We start from the raw sequence: 20,876 nt of genomic DNA, 5'->3' as shown, positions 1-20,876 counted from the left end.
AGAGAGATTATGGGAAAATACATATGAGAATCCAATGGGGTTTATTCATTGATTGATATATATTTAATGAACACCCATTTCTCATGCTTTGCAAACACAAATATGAGCAAAACATGGCCTTAGGCTTCAAGTAGTTCACAATCCAGTACAATAACACCAATACAAGCAATAATTTCACATGTAATGTGATAAATGAATAATGACAGGGGGCATGGAGGAGAGAGCTGCTGAACTTGCCAGAAGATCCTGGGAAACATCACAGAAAAATGCTTTTCTCAGCTGCATCTTCTAGGGTAAGCAGACCTTGCCAGGCAGCCAGTGCAAGAAAGGTTTTCTAGAAAGAAAGAGTCAGCATATGCAAAATAGTTAAGGCTTACTTTTTGTTCAGAAGATGGCCATGGGAAAGAAGTGTCAAATGTGTGGCATTAACACAAAGAGATTAAACAATAAGTGGAGTTTTGAACAAGGTTCTAAAAGTCTTATGTACCTAACTGAGAGGTTCAAATTTTACCCTGAAGCCTTTGGAGAACTTGAATATCCATTATAGAATAGTTACTTGAGAGCAATATGGTCCTCCATGTCAGGATGGGGTTTGGAGAGAGACAAGAGCAGAGGGAGCCTATTTAAATACTAGTAACCTGGTCCTTAACGAAGAAGATGGGAAGGATGGGATGAATTTGGGAACCATGGCTGAGGTTGGATTGTTGAGCATTTTGGCTGACAAGATTCAAGAATTAAATAAAAAGTTCCTTAAAGATAAACAAAAAAATCTAAGGCTGTTAGCAACTGCTAACAGAATAAGCAGGAAGGCGGAAAAGATGTTAAAAGATGGGATTATTCTCCATTACATGATTTGGTGTCATTCTTAAAGTCTATGAGAATGGGGGTACTCTGCAATTGCATGTGTACAACCTACATAACTAGATACAGTCAAGAGTAAAGTAGATCCTAAGATGTGTATGGGTTGGAGCAAATTGTTTTGAGGGGCCTCTGTCTATAAAAACAACTTATTAAAAATGTATTCTAAAATTCAAGGGCCCATTTGATTTCTGGTAATTTATCAATGAAAGACGGATAAAGAATTAAGAAGAGGTGCTTACATATATATCATTGCCAGTCAGTGCCCGTGATTCTTCAAAGTGCCTAGGCATGACCTCTTCTTGTTCAGGTCTAGAGACCATCCCATTTTTATCAAATGTATTCATTATTATCAAATGTGCTGTTTCTGGCTAATTTTATATCTCCCACCCTGAGAAAAAGAGCAATGCTGTTGATATTCAGAATGCCATGGTTCTTCCCAACATTTTTGTATTGAAATAATAAAGACCCCTTACCTCTTTAGGTCCATAATACAATTATTAAAATACTAGTTACATTTTTACTCATGGTACAAAATCAATCATTATGCCAACAGTTAATAGTAGCTTCTATTGATTGTTTCAAAAGTCCTTACTCTGCTTCTTTAATGATGACCCTCAATGTAAGTCTTACTCAAAGCATGCTAAATTGTAGATGATAATTTGTTTTCTGATCATTTTCGATTATTCTTTCAGAAGATTATAGTATAGGTAAATGAACAACACATTTTCCAACTGTGTCTTGCCTTGAACTCTTTAGGCAATAGGAGTGTTATTTATTTCATTATTAACTACACTAGAGGCCCAGTGCACAAATTTGTGCATGGGTGGGGTCCCTCCTGTCTGGGTCTGGGGTGTGGGTGAATCGGATTCAGGGTTGTCAGGGCTCCAGCAGCAAGCTAACCAACAGTCAATTCTGAGAGCAATAAGGCTCCCTCCTCCCTCCTGTCTGGGTCTGGGATGCAGGTGATCCAGATTCGGGGCTGTTAGAGCCCAAGCAGCAAGGTCTGGGTCAGTGTGTGTCATAGCTACTGGCCAGTTGTCAGTTGTTCCCCGCCATTCGGTCATAACAGTTGCTTAGGCTTTTATATATATATAGATTGTTTCTTTCACATACCACTAGCAAGGAGGGAGGAACCCATGAGCAGAGTGAGAAGGGCAGTTCCATTTGCATGAGGAATGTCCACTCTTCATGCATTATAGTATAAGAAGAATATATTGTTACTACAGCAGTCTGAGACAAGACAGGACATTAATAGGAGGGCCCACTGACATTGTGGAGGGCTGATCTCAAAATCCCTTGAAGGAGATGTGTGCAGCTGGCTACCCGAGAGGACTATCTGACACATGGTACAGAGCCTGGAGGATGGAGTGACCATTCTGGATCCCAACAATGAGGGGTACTGCATTGTAAAGGATTCTGGCTGCTACTCTTTGGGTTTTGTAGACCACAGGCAGCACTGCAGTGGGAACAGAGATGGGTGAGAAACAACTGACAGATCCACACACCTGGCTCAAGCCTAAAGGTAAAAAATGAACCATTGGTAGCCCAGAAATGGATTATGCTCAAAAACAACACATTGAAAAGGACTCACAGACTTCACCTAAAAAAGTTGTTTAAGTTTTCTTCTCCTCCCTCTACTCTCTACATTTAAAACAGTGACATACAAACATCTTAGAGTTTTATTTAATAAGAAATATTAGGTTTATGATATCCACAAAGGTACCAATGTCTTTCAGAAATGAACATTGCTTAATTATTGAAAGGCTGTAAAATCCTATTAAAGGGTAGAGTACAAAGAGTAAAGTGAACATCCAGGTTAATAAACTACTCAATAATCTCTGCAAACAAATATTGTGTACCTGTTTTAACATCTAATCTCCAGAGTACATGGGAACAGCTGTTATTCTCTTATGGACTCAACTTTCTATGCAACCACTACCATGATTTCTTTTCTAATCTCTCTCTCTCTCTCACCCCCGCCCCTGCCCCCCCCCGCCCCCCCCCCCCCCCCCCCCCCCCCCCGTCAAACTCAGATTCTGCTCATTTTTCTAAGGCCTATTATAAGTTTAGTAATTCCTTGGGAGTCTTACTTTCCTCTGAATACCCACCTGCCATACACGTTGTCGAATTATTATATTTAAAGTTTGTCTGGCCCTAGCCAGTTTGGCTCAGTGGATAGAACATAGGCAGGCCTTCAGAAGAAAGGGTCCTGGGTTTGATTCCAGTCAAGGGCACTTACCTTGGCTGCAGGCTCCTCCCTGGCCCCAGCCCTACTTAGGGTGCATGCAGGAGGCAACCAATCTCACATCGATATTTCTGTCTTTCTCCCACTCTCTCTAAAAATCCATGGAAAAATATCCTCTGGTGAGGATTACAAAAATTATAAATGAGAAAAGTTTATCTTATCACCTTTCGCTTCCTTCTATTAAGTCTTGTTCACATTTTCCGAGATCCAACATATATTAATTCAGTCTCCACTACACTGTAAATTCCGTAAAGGTTGTGAATTTGCTTTGGGCCTCTCTTGGGTCCCTAATGACACCTTCTGCTGTTGCCCTTATTCCCCAGCAAGATGAGAGAACATTTAATTTTCCTTTCTGGTGATAACTTTGTCTGTATCTAATAGAAGGAGCATGTTCTCAGGAGTAAATAACACATAGGCCACCTACAAAACAAGAGCTTATGGGAAAGTCATTCAGTATTTCAAAAAATTTATAAAGGGATAAGAAATTAAATTTATTCTAGCAAAACATCTCTTGTCTTCCTATTATCTTGGTCACTTCATTTCACCTCATTCTGTTTCATTTGCCTTCAAATCACAAAACTGTGGTCTTCTTTCTACTGGTACAATTTTCTCTTATTACCTGCACAAGATGATTGCACACTTACTCTAGAGGAGAATGAAAATATATAGGGAAAGACCTTGTCATTGAACCAGCTATCTAAAGCTTTAATCTATTAAGAATAGCCTTTTAGTGCTGTGAATGCTTTTTATCTTTGTGTAAATTACCCCCTGGCATGCCAAGAACAGACATCAAAACGGCCTCAAAGCGCTCATGCAGTGAAGTGGCCAAGCCTCCCGGGGTTTTCTGATAATTAGTTGATAAAAGGTCTGTCCAAAGTCAGAAGTTGTGAGTATCCCAATGATAGGAAACACCTTGCTTTTAGAATGCCTTTAGAGAGTCCTTCCCTGACAGCAGCATGCCTCTGAAGTTTGACTTGGATGATATGTATCTCAAAGATGGCTGCTGTCTCAAACATTCACCAATATCCTTTTTTGGGGGGGGGGAGGGAGGGGGAGAGGGAAGGGCAGGGAGGACTAGGGGGGTTGGAGATTTAGTTTTGTTCTTTCTGATAAAATCCTTAAAGCAGTGGTTCTCAACCTTCCTAATGCCACGACCCTTTAATACAGTTCCTCAGGTTGTGGTGACCCCCAACCATAAAATTATTTTCGTTGCTACTTCATAACTGTAATTTTGCTACTGTTATGAATCATAATGTAAATATCTGATATGCAGGATGTATTTTCATTGTTACAATTTGAACATAATTAAAGCATAGTGATGAATCACAAAAACAACATGTAATTATATATGTGTTTTCCAATGGTCTTAGGCGACCTCTGTGAAAGGGTCATTTGACCCCCAAAGGGGTCGCGACCCACAGGTTGAGAACCGCTGCCTAAAAGGGAACAATCAGTGGGGCTGTAAAGATTTATGTTCATAGGTTTAGAAAACTGTTACTTGTCCTGTGTTCTCTCTTCTGAATATGTCTGACAAGGAAGCTTTTCCCATGAAGATCTAAGCCTCTTCATGCATTTCTTCCCCTTACTCATTCTTTCGTGCACTCACCTCATGTCTGTGGCTTAAAAATCAGCCACTGGAGTTTACCTTGTTATTAAAAGGCATAACACAGTAGCACCAATGAACCAACTCCAACACCAACTTCATTCATAATAGTTGTAAACTGGAAGTAGTCCAGGATACAAAATAGGAGAATGAATGAACAAACTGGTGTATTCATACAATAGAATAGTGTTCTGCAATAAAAAAGAATATGTTGCTGATACATAAAAATGTTTAAATCTCAAAACCACTATGCTGAGTGAATTAACACTTACCCAAAAGAGTACACATTTCATTATGACAGTCATATGTAGTTCTAGAACAGGCAAAACTCAACTGTGGTATAAAACAATCAGAACAGTGTTTTCCTCAGGAAGTAGAGGTGAAGATTGATTGGGAAGGGACATGGTGGTGGTGGTGGGGGGGGGGTCCCCAAACAGGGTGGTAGTAATGTTATGGACTTTCATAGAAATATGGGTTACATAAGGGTATTCACTGTCATAACTATACACAAAATATTTGCCCATTTTATTGTATGCAGTTTTTAAATAAGAAGAATATATAAATATTCAATCTTGGTTAATAATGTAGGCTGAAATATGTGGAAAGAACTGTGTTATTTGTTTTGAAATGTATTCATAAATAAGATTTGTAGCACTGATATGCTTTGAAGGATGGCAAGATAGATAGGTGATTAAATAAAATGTTAATGGCAAAAAATAATGTACTTATATAGATATTCACTGTACAACAATTCAACTTTGTGGTGTGCTTGAAATTTTCCAAAGTGTAATAATAGAGAAAAGAAAAGTACTAACTAATTGTTCTTGGCAGTTTATTCCTAGCAAGTTTTATTAAATTTTCTAGAATTTGAGAGCCCATACTATTTTTTGACTTATAGTACATTTATAACCAAAATAAATGATCATTGTCACTCTGGAAAACAAGGACACTAAGTACAAGACTACAAGAATGATAATTCTGTTATTTGAACTTTTATTACTATTTAGAATGACTTTCTTAAGTGTGAAGTGAAAAGTTTGAACTTGGCTATTAAATAAAATAGCCAAATCAAATGGTCTATAAATTAAGTCTAATTTTCTTGATAGGTTAAAATAAATGAAGTAAAAGGACTAGGTGCTTAAGTAGTTGTTTAAGACCATTATTAAAAATCCGTTTTTGAAAAATAGCTTTAACTCTTGATATTGAAGGTTCTATACCATATGGAGTCAGGATCATTCTCAGGAATTTCCCCTAGAGGCTATAATTGGCATACTAGTTATAATCTCTTTAGCTATTATCTCCTTTAATAGGTCTACAATCTCATTAAAACTTTTCCAAAACTCTGTGATGAACCTATTGTCAACAACATTTAGTTATTATTTATAAGCATTATCTGAAATAGAATATTGGATTATTATAGCAAATTTGAAAAATAGAGAAGATTGTAAAAGAAGAGAACAAATTTAATTCATGTTTTTCCAAATAAGAAAAACCTTCAGGAAACATCTATACTAACAAAAGGGTAATATGCTAATTAGACCAAACATCTTCCAGTCATCCTTCTGGACAAAGCCACGGTGGCCAGGGCCGAGGCAGAGGTGGTTAAGGGCGAGCAGGCTGGCAAGGGAGCAGTTAGGGGTCAATCAGGCTGGCAGGCAAAGGCAGTTAGGGGTGATCAGACTAGCAGGCAGTCAAGCAGTTAGGAGCCAGTGGTCCTGGATTGTGAGAAGGATGTCCAACTGCTGGTTTAGGCCCAATCCCTGTGGGACATCTCCCAAGGGGTCCTGGACTGGAGAGGATGCAGGCTGGGCTGAGGGATCTCCCACCCTTATGCACAAATTTTGTGCACTGGGCCTCTAATCTTATATAATAAAAGCCAAATATGCTAAGTGTCTGGGCATCCAATCGTCCGTTCAACCAATCAAAGTGTGATATGCTAATGATATGCTAAGGCCACTTAACCACTCGCTATGATGTGCACTGACCACCAGGGGGCAGACGCTCAGACCAGCAGGTTAGCTTGCTGCTAGGGTCCCGCTAATCGGGACTGAACGAGATCATCAAGACATGCCCTGGAGCCCTTCTGCAGTCCTGCCCCAGCTGGCCAGCTTCCTGTATCCCTTTCCAGCCCCAATCATGCACCGGTGGTGTCACTTGGCTTGGCCTGCTTCCTCTCACAATCCAGGACCCCTTGGGGGATATCAGAGAGCCAGTTTCAGCCTGATTCTGCAGGCCAGGCCGAGGGACCCCATTGGTGCACAAATTCGTGCACCGGGTCTCTAGTTTCATATATTTCCTCTCTGTAAGCATCTATTTTTACATATTAAAAATTACTTTTTATGTATAATTTTCTTTTTAAAAAAATATATATATATTTTATTGATTTTTTACAGAGAGGAAGGAAGAGGAATAGAGAGTTAGAAACATTGATGAGAGAGAAACATTGATTAGCTGTCTCCTGCACACTCCCTACTGGGGATGTGCCCGCAACCAAGGTACATAATGGAACCTGGGACCCTTGAGTCCGCAGGCCGATGCTCTATCCCCTGAGCCAAATCGGTTAGGGCTATGTATAATTTTCTATCATTGTTTGATATTTCCCCTAACTGTTATGATCTGAATATTTTCAACATGATTATACTCACTATTATCATGTTTTGTTTTTTTCCTATTATTACATTGGACTGTTATTGGTGGGGTGCTCTCCATGTCCCTACTACTTGCTACTGGTTGATGGTGGAAGTGGGATTTCTGAGACTTGCATGGGAAAATAAAGTGTATTTATTTGTGTGAAATTAAGCCCCTGAGTTATTTCGGTCCCCTCTCCCTCTGTTCCACCACAAAAAAAGTACAGCTGTTTCTTCAACAGAACTAAGATGAAAGCTGTTGCCTAGTTTCCATTCCATATTTGCACAGCCCAGTCCAGAGTTAGGCTAGCTTAGTTTGTGTTCTGAGCTGTAGTCCATTGTGTATGGGGGGTCCACATGCTATGTGGCTTTAAGGGCCACATGGCTATGGAGGGAATGGGGTGAGTGCAAGGAAATAGGAGCAAAGCAAAAGGCATAAGAAAACCAAGAGAGAATTCCTTTGTCTGGAAAATTTGAACTAGGAGCTTTACCAATTAAGCCTTCAGGATTCACTTATTTGCATTAGCTCCCCCTTCTCCCTCTCCCTCCCCAGCCAATTATCTTTGTTGCCAGGTTAGACTGACAGGCAAGTACCTTCCTAGTGTCACCTGACTCACTGCCCATGCACCCATCTTCCCTTTTGTTCAGTCCCTTTCCACAGTGATCTGCAGGAAATGGACTGGTGGTTCCCTGGGGAGTATAAAGTTGCAGCTTCCTGGTGAAGCTGCCCAAATAAATATGCTTATAATGTCTGCCTCTCCTTTGCTCCTTTCCTATTATTAATTACTAGCTAATTATAATGGTAACAACATTCTTAAAATAAACATTCTACTTAAATTCATTTATTTGGTCACTCATTCAAAAACATTTATTGAGTGTTTCTATGTGCTTGATATTATGCTAGGTGCTGAGAAAATATGAGCCTGCTAAACAGGGATAATTCCTATCCTCATGAAAATTACAGCCTAAAGGGGGTAATAGGTATTTTTAAAAAGTATGTGAGTCAGAAATAAATACAAAAATAAGTACTGTTTAAGCACTATAAAAGCAAAGAAATGTATAAAGTTGTTTGAGTAAGTATGCTGGAGGGCCTAATATTTATTTGAGTTTTTAGGTTTTAGATCTACATGTTTATTTCTCTTATCTTCCAACAGAAACATAAATTGGGAAAGTGGAGATTTTTAGTTTACCATATTTATATCTCATGTAGCATTAAATAGAGTATCTTGAACCCAAAACACTCAATATATTATATGTATTCAATAAATTAATAATTTTCTACATATATTTGGTTTCCTCCTCGGCTTTCTTATATTTGTTGGTGTTTTTGTTTGTTTTTATACTCCCCTCGTTTATTTCATCATATACAATTCATGAGGAATTTGAAATTCAGTATATGCAACATAAAAAGATCAATATCAAGAAAAAACATGAGAAGCTCGATATGTATTGCTGAAGTTTGATTCCTTATATATCTTGGCTTACCTTTTGTTGTCTCTATTATTTTTAAGTTGAAACAAAATTGGCTCTCACTGGTGAGAGTATCTAGGTCTTCAGTCTCATTATTTTCATTTAGTGTATTTATACATGCTGTTTTAGTTATATCTTTTTATAAAAAATATTCTGCAAATCTTTTAAATTAATTGCAACAAGAAGTCAAACCTGTCCTAAGAAATTAGAGTTCAATAGCTTATGACTTGCATCAATGTTTTGTATCTTCCTTTACTATAGGGTGCTATGGGCATATTCTTCAGCAGCAATAATGTTTTTACAGGCTTTCAAGGGATTCTAAGGTAAAAAATACATTCGTTATAAGTAGATGCCAATATGCTATCTTCACAATGAAGTGTCACTGTTTGCTATACTTCCAAAGATCAGATCTTTGAGAATGAAATTGGAATTACACTTACAATGGGCTCTACTTGAGTCCCTCCCTCCTCCAAAAGCATTGTTTCAACTGAATGGTTTTCACAGTCTCACAGGTAATTCACAGTACAAAATGGTGTGGGACAAATGAGACATATTAAAGACAAATTTCAGTAATATTGATTCCCAAAGATATTATAGATTTATTTCTTTAGTAATGCTCTGAAGTATAAGACAGTTTGATATAATTTTTAAGCATATGACAAAGGTCCTAAAAACAAAGCAATCTCTAAATTTATTTCTCATACTAGTATGATATTCAAGCTTCAAAAATATGTTGAAAAATGTTAGAAAAGAGATTTGCTTTAGTTTAGTGACAGATTAAAATCTCAATCTATCTTTATCATAAGAAAATAAATCCTAAGAGATATAAACTCTTGTTTGCATCAATACCCAGAACCTTCCATTCAGAAGATATCTAGTAATCAATAAATAAGTGGATGGATAAATGAATAAATGCAAAATGACCTTGTCTTCATCAAACTGAATGTTCTGAGGCATTACTGTCTTGTCTAGCTTCCACCAGTTTTTTTTTTTAAATAACACTCCTAAGGTTTGTGCAGAAGACCATCATGATCCTAATTTAAAATGATATCAAAAGTTGGCCTTCATTTCTATTTTGAAGTTATGAGATATTGCGAAAGTTCGACTGCAGATGGTCTCGCATTGAAATAAAATGCTTTGTTTTTATTGTTTAGCTGATGTGTTTTCACTTCATCCTTCTGCTCAGTTGTTTTCCTCAGTTGACTCGGAGGTTGTAGTCCCCAGAAAGATCTATTTTTACCAATTTGAAGGAATTATAGCTTAAACTGTTTCCTGGCTGAGGAAGGCAGCTATTAAAACACTAACCCACTGAGGTTGGAAAGTGCCCAGTGGAAAGTGAGTGTACAGGCCGTCAGAAAAAGGAACATTTTAATGCGTTTCCACAGGACCAGAAATGCCACTGGAGTTTGCCTGGAAACCGGTTGTGATTAGCATTGATGACTCATGAAAACCACAACTCCGTCTACTTCTCAGCCACTGTTGGTTTTCCAGATCATGGAAGTCCTAAACTGGTTGGGGAAAGTCACAAATTTCAGCATGGCCAACAAGCAAAATCGACCTGTTTTCACTGACTTTCAGTGACTTGAGCAGTACTGAAGACAATTCCACTTCCATGGGTTTGACCGTCATCTAAAAAATGGGAAAGTCTGGCTTCATGATTGGCAAGTTCCAATGTTGAGTGATAGCTGTGAAAATAAGGTTTCCTAAAAATGAAGGAGTTTTAGGGACATTTAAAATATCCCCATTGACAGTTAGAATGCCTTCCTGTGCCTTTTAGAAGAATTCTTTTTATTTCCACACAGATCAGGGAAGGTTAGTGATATGAGAACAAGTTTGGGGGATGCCCAAAGACCTCCTGATTTTCTGTATGCTAGAAGCTGAACAGAAAGCCTCTTTCAGCACTGGAAACCAGAGTTGCTGTAAGTTAGCGGGCTTCCACTGTAATAATGGTTTCTGTGGGAACAGTGGAGTCATCACCATGTAAAAATTAAATCGTATTTATTTTTCTTATGGAAATCAGGCATGCAAAATTGAATTAATCATAACTGGACCAATATAAATAGTCCATTGGCAGCCAGCGTGTGTGTTTGCTTATTTATTCATAGTTAGGAAAAATGAAATTTATAAACACTCAAACCAGGAACTACAATATTACCAATAACTTACATATTCATCTTTGTATTCCTGTCCTAACCTAGATCTCTATCTACCCATTCATCTTCCTGTCAGAGCTAATCTTTTTTTTCTTAGAAGTTCCTGTTTTCCATTTTCTTGCTTTTTTAAAATAAGCTAAATCTCATGTATATGCAGGCCTACAGAATATATTGTGCATTTTTATGTGCACTACTTTTAGTCTTCTAAAATTGATTTTTTTATACTCGAACTTAGTGTACAAAGAGTAATACTTATTGTTGCATTTAGCTGAAATTCATTAAACTTTTACTGCTTCATAATATTTTACTCTGTTAATATAACACCATTTATTTATTCATTTCTTCATCAAAAGCATTTGGGCTGGTTCCAAATTGGTTGTTTTCCTGTGGTAGAGAGTAGTGCTATCAACATTCTACAGGTATCCAAATGTCTGCAGTTAAACTATCAACTCTACCTATTAAATAATAATTTCACATCCCCCCTTCCTGTCCTATCAGCCCCTGGCAACCACCATTCCACTTTCTGTCACTATGAATTTGACTACTCAAAGTAGTTCATGTAAGTGGAATCATATAATATTTGTTCTTATTTTACTGGCTTACTTCACTTAGCATAATGTCCTTGAGGTTCATCTATGTTGTAGCATGTCTCATAATTTCTCTCTTTATTAAGAGCTGAATAATATCTCACTGTATGCATATACCACATTCTATTTATCCAGTCATCTGTTAGTGGACACTGGGGTTGTCCTTTTATTACCATAAATCTTTAACTCCTGGCAACCACTCATCTTTCTCTATTTTCATTATTTTGTCATTTCAAGAATGTTATATAAATGAAATCATGCAATATACAACATTTTTGCATTGGCTTTTTTCACTAAACATAATTCCTTTGATATTCTTCCAGGTTGTTGCTTGCATCAATAATCCATTTCTTTTTAATGGTCATGAGTGTTCCATGGTATATATGTATCAGAGGTTTTGTTTTTATTTTTAATGATTCACCTACTAAAGAACATCTGAGGTGCTTCAAGTTTTATTATTGTTTTCTGTTTGTTTCCCCTGTTTCTCTTCTTGCCTTCCTGTGGGTTAATTGATCACTTTGGGGGAATTTTGTTTTGATATATTTATATATTTATTGTAGTATATCTCTTGGCACAGTTTTCTTATTAGTTGCTTTCTATGGCGTTCTTAAAATTAATTTTCCCAGTTGCCTTTTAAAGTATCACTATTCCCACATCACAAATAAGAAAACTGAGGCTCAGAAGCAGTAGGTAGCATGTCTGCTCATCTGCTAGTAAGTAGCAGAGCTGAATATGAACCCAAATAGGCCTGACTCCAGAAGCTGGCCACAGGGCAAAATGAGAAAGCCTCACCCAATTATGAGTCGTCCTTGTTAGGGAGGAAGTCCACGGAATTAGGCAGCACTGAGAAATAATCTGAAGTATCATGCCTCAAAACTTTTGCTCTTATTCTTCTCAGTCTGTGATACTTCCTCTTTAGCCCCTTACCACCTAGAGAAACCCAATTTACTGAAATGCGGCCACCTTCATGAATCCCTCTCCCTAATTCCCTTACTTCTCTGCAGTCCACAGTAATTGTTTTCCTTTGGCTTTTCCAGAGCAATCTGTTTATATCTCTCTTCTGACCTGGATTCTAGTTAACTATTTACATATTTCTTTTTAAAAAAATGTATTTTCATTGTTTGTTTGTTTGTTTAGAGAGAGGAAGGGAGGGGGTAAAGAGATAGAAGCATGGATGAGAGAGAAACATCCCCTATGGACTGCCTCCTGCACGTCCTGTTTTGGGGATAGAGCCCGAAATCTGATTGGGAATTTCAGTGACCTATGACCTCTTGGTTCCTGGGTCAATGCTCAAGCATGGAGCCACACTGGCCCGGCTATTTATATATTTCTTGCTTCATACCTTGATTGAAAACTCTTGAGGAAATGAACTACAAATCCATTTCTCATCTCTACAACTAGAATAATGTCTAGCATGCAGTAGTTGATCTCGCAAATATTTGGAGAACTAAGTAGAATGGAATTAGAGCTCAGAAGCACTGAGTAAATCCGCTGAGTTATTAGAAGGACAGTCAGTATGGATCTTCCTAGATAATGTTCATTTAGTTACTTATTTGGTAGAGTGTATCTTTTATTTTTTTTAAATATATTTTATTGATTTTTTTCAGAGAGGAAGGGAGAGGGATAGAATCAGAAACATCGATGAGAGAGAAACATCGATCAGCTGCCTCCTGCACATCCCCCACTGGGGATGTGCCCGCAACCAACGCACGTGTCCTTGACCGGAACCGAACCCGGGACCCCCCAGTCCGCAGGCTGACGCTCTATCCACTGAGCCAAACCGGTTTCGGCGGTAGAGTATATCTTTTAAGTGCCTTATAGATCATTTGTCGGAGGAGAGGAATCAGTAGAAAAATCAATTGGATTTATTAGCAGGTGAGCAGTTCCTCACTCCTGTTTGAAAATTTTGGCAGGTTTGTAATTATGAACATTTCATTTTTAAAATTATCTGCAGCTCAAGTTGCTGATGCTCAAAGGGTAAAAGAAGGAACTCTTATCATTTATTTTAATTATTATTGATCAAACACTGCAAAATATCTTTCAGAATTGTCTTTGTAAATTCAGGACAAGGTTAAGCTAGCAAATGTTTGCTATGCTCAGATTGAAAATGTACTCTAGGGGAAGAAAAGTCATTTAGTTGAGTTAATGACCCCTTTATACTTTTAAGCAGTGCTTATCTTTATGAAGCCATAAAAATATATGTACAGTAATATAGTTGTTTCTTGTTCTAAAACATCCACTATGAACCATGATTTGTAAGAGTTTTAAACATAACTGCTTTCCTAGCAGGACATGTACAATTTATATTGCTGTGCTATTCCTAAGTGCTTCTTGAAGTCCATTTCCTCATGAGTTATGGTTTCTCAAATACAATGGAAGTGCTATCGAACGCTGTTAATGTCATTCTATTTTTAAAAGATAAATTAAGTTTGACTATTTGAATATTACCATTCAAAAAATGCATACACCTTTATTTTTAATTTAACTAAGAATGAATATATGCCCAACAATAATTACCTGTCTCTGAACTTAAAAATCGTAAGTCTTTGAGTTAGAATAGGCTGTGACCACAGCTCAGTGCTTCCCAGCTGAAATGGGCTGACTGTAAACTGCACACGATTCTAAAACGACCTGACTCGTAAGGAAAGCATGCACAGTGCTTTACAGTTTACACACTGCATTTACATGGCCAGAATCAGAGAGTGCTGATTTGGAGACCAGTCTTAGAAGAGCTGTTTAATCTCTGGAAATTCCATGTCCTTTTTTCTAGCACCTATCCTTCATGGCTCATTACCTACAGGGTATCAACATGCAATTTTCCAACATGTGTCCTCTCCTGCCCCGAGTACCTGCTGCTGTACCTTGTACTTCACTCCCCATTTCTCTCCACTCAATTCTATTTTTCAAGATAAATTCACTTTCACTCTTTTTATCGAACCAAAGCTTACTTGTGTCCTAAATGAAGCCTGAGTCTCACGTCTTTTACAAAGTCTTCTAGACTACTCCAACACTTATTAACCTCTTTTTCTTATAACTGTCACTTATTCATTGAACGAACATTTGAGTTCATGGGCACTTTGCCACATACAGTGATTATTTGTAAGACACAGTCTTTTGTTTTCTAATAATATTAATAACTAGAGGCCCCCCGTGCATGGATTCATGCACGGGCGGGGTCGCTCAGCCTGGCCTGCTCCTTCTTGCCATCCGGGACACTTCCACTCATCCCAGCCCAGCTGCGCCTGCTGCTGCTGCTCAGTAGCACTGCCGAGGAGGCAGGAGAGGCTTGCACAGCTGCAGCTGCACTTGCCAGCTGTGGGCCCAGCATCTGGCGCCCGTCGGTCAGTTGAGCGGCGCTCCCGCTGTGGGAACACACTGACTATCAAGGGGCAGCTCCAGCATTGAGCGTCTGCCCCCTAGTGGTCAGTGCATGTCATAGCGACCAGTCAACCAATCCTTTGGTCATTCAGTTGCTTAGGCTTTTATATATATACTAGAGGTCCGATGCACAAAAATTTGTGCACTCGGGGGGAATAGGGGGTCCCTCAGCCCGGCCAGTGCCCTCTCGCAGTCTGGGACCTCTCGGGAGATAACGACCTGCTGGCTTAGGCCTGCTCCCGGGTGGCAGAGGGCAGGCCCAATCCCTAGGTGCAGCCCCTGGTCAGGCTCAGAGCAGAGCCGATTGGGGAGTTGGGGCGCCGCAGAGCAGGCAGGATTGAGAGGTTGCGATGCCACCCCTAGTCACGCTCAGAGTAGGGCCGATTGGGGGGTTGGGGCACTGTCCCCTGTCACACTCAAGGCAGGGTCAATGGGGAGGTTGCGGCGCCACCCCCTGTCACGCACAGAGCAGGGCCAATCAGGGGATTGGGACGCTGCCCCCTGTCACGCACAGAGCAGAGCCCATCAGGGGGTTGGGGCGCCACCACTGTCACACTCAGGGCAGGGCCGATGGGGAGGTTATGGCTCTACCCCATCACACACAGAGCAGGGCCTGTGTGTGTGGGGGGGGGGTGTTGGGGCACCGCACCCTTTCACACACAGAGCAGGGCCTATCAGGGGGTTGGAGTGCCGCACCCTGTCACACACAGAGCCGCAGGGCGATCAGGGGGTTGGGGAGCTCCCCACCTATCAGGCACAGAGCAGGGCTGATCAGGGGGTTGGGGCGCCCTCCCCTGTCATGAACAGAGCAGGGCGGATAGGGAGGTTGTGGCCCTGCTCCCTGTCACACACAGAGCCGCAGGGCGATCAGGAGGTTTGGTCGCTGCTCCCTGTCACGCTGATCCTGGTGCCGGGAGGCCTTGGGGCTCTGCTGATCCCGGTGCTGGAAGGCATATTACCCTTTTACTATATAGAATAGAGGCCTGGTGCACGGGTGGGGGCTGGCTGGTTTGCCCTGAAAGGTGTCCTGGATCAGGGTGGGGGTCCCGCTTGGGTGCCTGGCCAGTCTGGGTGAGGGGCTGAGGGCCGTTTTCAGGCTGGCGGGTGAGTGAAGCTCCCAACCTCTCCTTTTTTTCTTTTTTTTTTATTCTGGGCCAGCTTTAGCTCTGAGGCTTGGCTCCAGCTATGAGACCTCTGCTGCTGAAAGCAGGTATCTGGTTTGTTTGGGTTCTATAATTGTAACACTGTTGCGATCCTGCTGGCTGAAGCCCGGCTGGCTGAAAGCAGATTTCTGGGGAATGTTTACCTTCTATATTTGCAACAATGTTTCTTAGAGTTGCAGCTCAGAGGCCAGCAGCAGCAGGCGGGGAACCTTGGCTTCCTCCATCACTGGAGCAAGCAAGCCTCCTGTTCACTTCAGTGCCTGGCTGCCGGCCGCCATCTTGGCTGGCAGTTAATTTGCATATCTCCCTGATTAGCCAATGGAAGCATTCGGGGCCATGGTCAATTTGCATCTTTCTCTTTTATTAGATAGGACTAGAGGCCCGGTGCACAAAAATTTGTGCACTCAGGAGGGGAGGGGGGAGGGGGGTCCCTCAGCCCGGCCTGTGCCCTCTTGCAGTCTGGGACCCCTCAGGAGATAACGAACTGCTGGCTTAGGCCTGCTCCCGGGTGGCAGAGGGCAGGCCCAATCCCTAGGTGCAGCCCCTGGTCGGGCTCAGAGCAGGGCTGATTGGGGAGTTGGGGCGCCACCCCCTGTCACGCACAGAGCAGGGCTGATAGGGGAGTTAAGGCACCACCCCCTGTCACACACAGAGCAGGGTGGATCAGGGGGTTGGGGCGCCACCCTCTATCACCCACAGAGCAGGGCCGATCAGGGGGTTGGGGCGCCGCCACTGTCACACTCAGGGCAGGGCCGATGGGGAGGTTATGGCTCTACCCCGTCACACACAGAGCAGGGCCCATGGGGGGCGGAGGTGTTGGGGAGCCGCACCCGGTCACACACAGAGCAGGGCCCATAAGGGGGTTGGGGCGCCTTCCCCTGTCACGAACAGAGCAGGGCGGATAGGGAGGTTGTGGCCCCGCCCCCTGTCACACACAGAGCTGCAGGGCGATCAGGGAGTTTGGGCACTGCCCCCTGTCATGCTGATCCCGGTGCTGGGAGGCATATTACCCTTTTACTATATAGGATAGAGGCCTGGGGGCTGGCTCGTTTGCCCTGAAGGGTGTACTGGATCAGGGTGGGGGTCCCCACTGGGGTGCCTGGTCAGCCTGGATGAGGGGATGATGGCTGTTTGCAGCTGGTCACATACCCTTCAGGGTGGGGGTCCCCACTGGGGTGCCTGGCCAGTCTGGGTGAGGGGCTGAGGGCTGCTTTCAGGCTGGCGGTTGTTGACTGATGCTCCCAACTGCTCCTTTTTTCTCTTTTTTTTTATTTTATTCTGGGCCAGCTTTAGCTCTGGCTCTAGCTCTGAGGCTTCGTATCTGGTTCGTTTGCCGTTCTATAATAGAAACAATGTATAACTTCAGCTCTGAGATCCCGGCAGGCTGAAAGCTGATTTCTGGGGTTTTGTTTAGCTTCTTATTTGCAACATAGTACATAGTTGCTTAGAGTGTCAACTCAGAGGCCAGCAAGTCAGGCGGAGAATGTTGGAGTCTGCAGTCCCTGGAGCAAGCAAGCTTCATGTTCGCTTCCAGCTGCCTGGCTGCCGGCCGCCATCTTGGCTGACAGTTAATTTGCATAAGGATATGCTGATTAGCCAATGGGAAGGGTAGCAGTCGTATGCTAATTACCATGTTTCTCTTTTATTAGTGTAGATAGATAACAATGGCTAACACATGTGGTATTTGCCTGGCAGTGTTTTAAGTCATATTTTAATTACTCAATACAGACTTATGATTTAGGTGCTGCTATTGTCCATAGTTTATAGATGGGCAAACTGAGACACAGAAATGAAAATTTTTAAAATGTCACAGAGTAATAAGCAGAGAAGATATTTGAACCTGATGGTCTATCTCAAGTTTGTACTCTTAACCCACCCACATTATGATTCTATTAAGAAAGTTTTTACATTGGTTCAAATCTACCTTATTTCCAAAACTTTGTTCTTATTATTCCCAATGACTTGTCAGAGATTAATTGTAATCTTTAATCTTTAGATTTATAATGGGTTATGCTTAGAGAAGTCTGCAGAAATCAGCTAGACAAACATCTATAATAATAAAAGAGTAATATGCTAATTAGACTGGACGTCCTTCCAGACGATCTTCTGGATGAAGCCAGGGCTTCCAGGAAAGCCCAGGTCCCGGGTGCCAGAGGGAAACTAGTGCCAGCAGCCTGTAAAGTTAAACTTTCATCTTATTACTTCTTTTGCCTTATCCCCAAAATTTTGATATGTCATAATGTCATTCTCATTTGTCTCTAGATGTCTTTGGTCTCACTTTTTATTTCTTCTTTGAATCAGTCATTTTTTAGTAGCATGCTCTTTAATCTTAAATATTTGTGGGTTTTCCTGCTTTCTTTTTGCAGTTGATTTGCAATTTCAAAGCACTGTGGTCAGAGAATAAATATGCTTGGTATGATTTCAATTTTCTTAAGTTTGTTGAATTTTCTTAATTTCTTAATTTCTTAATTTTCTTCAATTTTCTTAAGTTTTGTGTCTCAACATATGGTCTATCCTTGAGAACATTGACATGTGTGTGTCTGTTTTTCCCACTAGATTAGCTTCATGGGGCTTTTTCACCTTTAGACCCCACATAGTAAATAAGGAAATATGTTGATATAAATGGACAAAACACAGGACTTTTAGAGAGTAAATATGACCTACCTCATATGTCTTTGTCCTGAAAATAATTCATTTATTCCTGTTATAAAAATTAAGTCAAAAAGATGAAATTTTTTAAGAACATGTACAAAACAGACCCAAATCAGACTATTATTATACAAAGCTGCAGAGGAAATGAACTAAAGAAATGTAAATATAATGTAGGTAAATAGTGAAAGTCTGTTGGTGAAAAAAATTGCAAATGTAGACTGTTCATATCCTGTCTTTAGAGCAAAGATGTCCTCATTCATAAAATAAAATAATTGATCTGTTTATTTCACTTGACTTCCTAAACTAATACACGAATTACACTTAGAGTCTTTGCCAATATCTTTCAAGAACAGATACTCATTCAAAATTGTCACAGAATAAAGCTATTAATGTTTATCTTAATGTAAGTTTGCAGACCTACATGTATGAGATTTCGTAATTTTTAAAGAAAAAAAAAGATATTCTTGACCCAGAAGTAAAGGCCTTTTTAAAAGGGTTACAAAACAGAATATGAGAAACTTTCAGAAACAACCCTTCTTAACTTGGATTCTAACTGATTAATAGACACTTAAAAAATATTTATGAATGGAATTTGACAAAAGGACTCAGCATTACACCTTCTAGTTCATCTAACCCAAGTCATCATGAGAAAAATAAGGTTAGAAGATATTACACTTAAGACTAATCCACAAAACTGGCATTGGAACACACAGAACTAAAAGACATAGATCTCTAGTTTAGTGAAACTTTTTTTTTCTAGATCCTCACCCAAGAATATTTTCTCATTGATTTCTAGAGAGAATGGAAGAGAGAAGGAAAGACAGAGAGAAACATTGTTCTTAGAGAAAAACATCGATTGGTTGCCTCCTGCACACACCCTGACCAGAGCCTGGCCAAGGAGGATTCTGCAACAGAGGTCCGTGCCCTTGACGGTAATCGAACCTGGGACCCTTCAATCCTCAGGCCAACACTCTATCCACTGAGTCATACAGGCCAGGGCTAGTGAAACTATTTTTACCCTTTATCAATATGATATTGTTGTGATTTTTAAATTACTTATTTACTCAATATTTATGGAGCATCTGATTGGGGCCAGGCCCTGTTACAGGTTCTGAGAATAAGTGAGGAACAAAACTAATTCTTACATTCTTGGAGCTAATGTTCCATGAGGAGGATACAGACAAAGAAAAAATAGAGATATTCCAGATATAAATCCAATAGAGACACATAAAACAGGAGTGAGGAATAGAGTGCCTAAAATGGGGAATTACTGCTTTAATGCAAATTACTTTGACCCTTAAAGAAAAATTACTCCTAATAAAACTAATATTCTAATCTGTGCATAATTGCCTGACTGCCTTCTTTTCTTCCTTCCTTTCTTTTATTCTTCCTCACCTGGTCTTTGGTCATTACTCTTCCTCTTCAAGCATTGCCATAACACAGTGAAGAAAGAAAATACTATATTTTATTTATCATGTGTTCTTGTGACTTTTTCCAAGAAGAGCATTTATATAGTTTCAAAATATTAACATGTCATCAGAAGATAAATACTGTGAGGAAATTTGCATAAAAGAAAGTGGAATGTGGTAAAACAAAATGAAAATGTGTCTTGAAGTGCAGTATTGCCGCTAAAATCTACAAATTTGTCTTTAAGTTTCCTAGCAAACAAAGAGGAAAGAGAAATCAGCATGATATTCAAATAACCATGAGGTAGAGCAAGTCATTTGCTAGGTGGCACAGCTAGAATATTGCCATAGCTATTCTTCCTTAAGAGGACACTTCACATTAATGGCAAAACATCCCCCAAAGCATCTTTCTTCACTAGGTAGCTTTTAATTGAAAGAGTCTAAGTGTGAAGTATAACTCTGGAGTTCATAATCTTCTTGAGGGTATCAACTATACACACAGGAAAATGTGACTATTCTAAGAGATACTATAGTATATTCATCAACATGCACTGTGTGACAAATTAAAATTACACACAGAAAGAATTCACTGTGGGGTGACATAATTTTTTTCTTGGAAGCACTAATTTAATTTAAACTTTGATTTTTTCTAGAACCAGGGATATGAGGAGGAAAAACACAAAAGTTATCCAGGATCCAGGTGACCTGTTTTGGAGACAGTAAGAAAATCA

The 20,876-nt window shown here is 40.2% G+C and overlaps 1 long non-coding RNA gene across 1 annotated transcript in view; it reads right to left on the bottom strand.

Annotated features, from left to right (window-relative positions):
* Positions 1 to 209: 209 nt before the first annotated feature.
* The window catches only part of LOC139002296 (uncharacterized), a 31,899-nt gene continuing 11,232 nt past the window's right edge, over positions 210 to 20,876 (bottom strand). The window contains exon 3 of the long non-coding RNA XR_011470140.1: positions 210 to 334. This is a non-coding gene — a long non-coding RNA (uncharacterized lncRNA). The remainder of the gene's footprint in view (positions 335 to 20,876) is intronic.

This window comes from Myotis yumanensis, unplaced genomic scaffold, assembly GCF_028538775.1.
Source record: "Myotis yumanensis isolate MYYU_CA2020_CCGP unplaced genomic scaffold, mMyoYum1.0.hap1 SCAF_2, whole genome shotgun sequence".
In the NCBI taxonomy this organism is placed as follows: domain Eukaryota; kingdom Metazoa; phylum Chordata; class Mammalia; order Chiroptera; family Vespertilionidae; genus Myotis; species Myotis yumanensis.
The sequence above is the reverse complement of the archived record's forward strand: the minus strand, read 5'-3'. Positions and strand labels throughout refer to the sequence as shown.